Genomic DNA, 2,714 nt, shown 5'->3' on the forward strand with positions numbered 1-2,714 from the left:
GTTCTGTCTGTAGAAACCAGGAAATATTCAGTGTTTATCAATGATGAGCCTTGCGAGCTTGTCTCAGAACCGAAACATTTCATCTGACGACATTTATCCTATTTCTGTGACAAGAGCGTGTTTGTTCCTCACTGAGTCCTGCCCATCACAGAATCGCGGTGGACAGTCAGTACTGGCCACAATCACGCTTTAAAAAGCTTGGAAACATATTTGTCACTTTTCGCATAAAACTACGACAGCTACAGAGTTGAAAGTTGGCAAGTACTTGCAAAATGCTAGACAGATCTAGATCCCAATGACGGAGCCCGATGTTTGATTTATTAATTTCCTGAATTTAGAGAAATATGTTTGACAAAAAGTTCCCTCACTTTTTTGGCCTTTGTGATTATTCCACTGAGAAACGAAACAAATCTGCGAAGCTGTCCCTTTCAGCGGAAGTGCGAAGTGATATTTCGGGAGTCGCGTTTTGTTTTGAGAGTATATAAAAAAAATCTAGACCTTCTAATTTGTTGCATCTCTCAAGATCTATTGCGTCATTCCAGTAGAGTGTAAATATAGTAAGCCAATGACTTTCAGTTGATGCTAATGCACCGATCATCCATTTCATTGAAAGGAGGTCCAGCTAGTATTAAATATTAGGCTATTGAATTAGGTTTTGGCTGAGATGATAATGCAACCTCTTTTTTACAATACTTATAATTTGACTAAGTATTTATACATTTTCCCACACATTTCTAAAGACTCAACTTTTGTTTTGAATTTTGGAAAATATTTCGTTTCACTTAATGCGATAGAGAGAAAAAAAATCCACACCAAACAATGAATTATCATTGCACAAAAATATGAGAATTAGATCTAGACATTTATATTTAGCATATTTAATAGCTGGGATACTGTTTTTCAAAATTCTCAAAAACCCATTAATGTTGTTAGATTTAGTACTTTTGGTAATAATAAGCGAAGTGAAACGATGTTGGCCTCTAGTGGGTCACCAAGTGGTAGTAGTTTTACTAATAGACTACTTCTTTTCGTTTGAAAATGTTCTTCATTACAGGTTAGGAAAATGATACAATTAATTTAAAGCTCTGTACAACAAATGGGATCGTGTTATTAGATCTAAACTAATACACAGAACACATTGTGGGTGTGGTCTTATCAAATTCTGTAACATAAATGTATGTACATAACAGAAGAACAAACCACACCCCCTCCTCTCTATAGGTAAGATTCAGTAAGACTTTATCAGCCTTTGCAACACAGTTATGTCATATAAATGTCGAAGACTTAAGGTGTTGCTTTTGAGCAACATTTAAAGAAAAGAAAAGAAAATAAAGACGAAAGATTTGTGTTGTTGGTAGGCCTAAGTGATTTACGGCACTCACAACTGCATCAGGTCAAATAAGCGCCAGGGACACACCAAACGTTTTTAGTTGATAGGAAATCTGGAATTTTGCCCGGGTGATAGGCAAAGCATACTCTTGCCGAATTTCGACCACCAAAGGATCCTTAACGTGCGCAACTTGCACATGGGACCTCCGATATTTTTGGCCCTTGTTCGAGAAGGCTAGGTGTAGATCTTATCTACTATAAGATCAGGGATGTGGCTGAAAGAAAGCAGTAGTAAGAATGGGCAGAGGAAAGATGGTTGAATGGAAAGAGGGAGCACATCACACCAAAGTGCTTTACAACCATTTTCACCCTCCTCTCTGTCACGGTAGTCACCGTATTGTACCTTACTCTTTTTTACTCACGGGACGTAAGCGCCCTGTATGCCATGGGCTCTTGGTTAATGTTACTCACTTCGGGGATCTATAAAAAGTCAGACACTACACCCGGTCTCAACATTATTAGAATACTTGCTGTCGTGTGTGTTCGTCTCCAGTTTTACTGTCGTGTGTGTAGACTAACATTACACTCTCAACATGCAAAATAACAACTTTTTAAATTTGTTTAAAGTGCAGTTTCATTTTTAATTGTCTCGTTTTCGTGTGTTCAAGAAATGTTTTCTTGAATTTAAGATTCTAAATGTTAAAAAAGGAGAGAAGATTTATACATTAAAGGAACAATTTCAAAATTATTCATACAAGTTTTCCAGCTCTCTCCTGAAGAAAATTGCTTCCTAGGTTTAGAGCACTTTAACATCTTGCCAACGATTTGTTATTTTATTACACACATAATTTCTGACAATAGTGATTCAACACCGAAGGCAGGTTTGCTGATTTGGGGCACTTTAGAATAAAATAAACATGCAATTGTTATTTCTCACATTCTATATTCGAAACTTTAAAAAGCTTAGTATATCATTAAATATCATCATTACGAGTTGCAGATCTAAGAAAGAAATCTGCAATCTTGATTCTCTTTTCATTGCTTTGCTTGAATGCTCTTAAATAAGTTACAGTGTCCTGATCTTTCCACGTCAGCCATCTGTTTATGCTTCAAGTAGGTTACACAGTGTCTACCCTTGCCTCGTTTGCCTTCATTTTTACCAGTGAGAGCTAAATATTATTCGCATTAATTACGTTTATTCAAGTGTCTCAGAAACTGTGCTCGTCTCTTCATAATCGTTTTGATCAGCGAGAGGGTCACGTTGCTTTTTTTCACACACAACCTAATTAATTGATTCGTTTTACAATATGAAAACCATAAAATAATATAATATAAATTCTTTGAGTGTGTGTGTGTGTATGTGAGTGCGTGTGTGTGAGCGTGTG

Source organism: Aplysia californica, unplaced genomic scaffold, assembly GCF_000002075.1.
Source record: "Aplysia californica isolate F4 #8 unplaced genomic scaffold, AplCal3.0 scaffold00401, whole genome shotgun sequence".
Lineage (NCBI taxonomy): Eukaryota > Metazoa > Mollusca > Gastropoda > Aplysiida > Aplysiidae > Aplysia > Aplysia californica.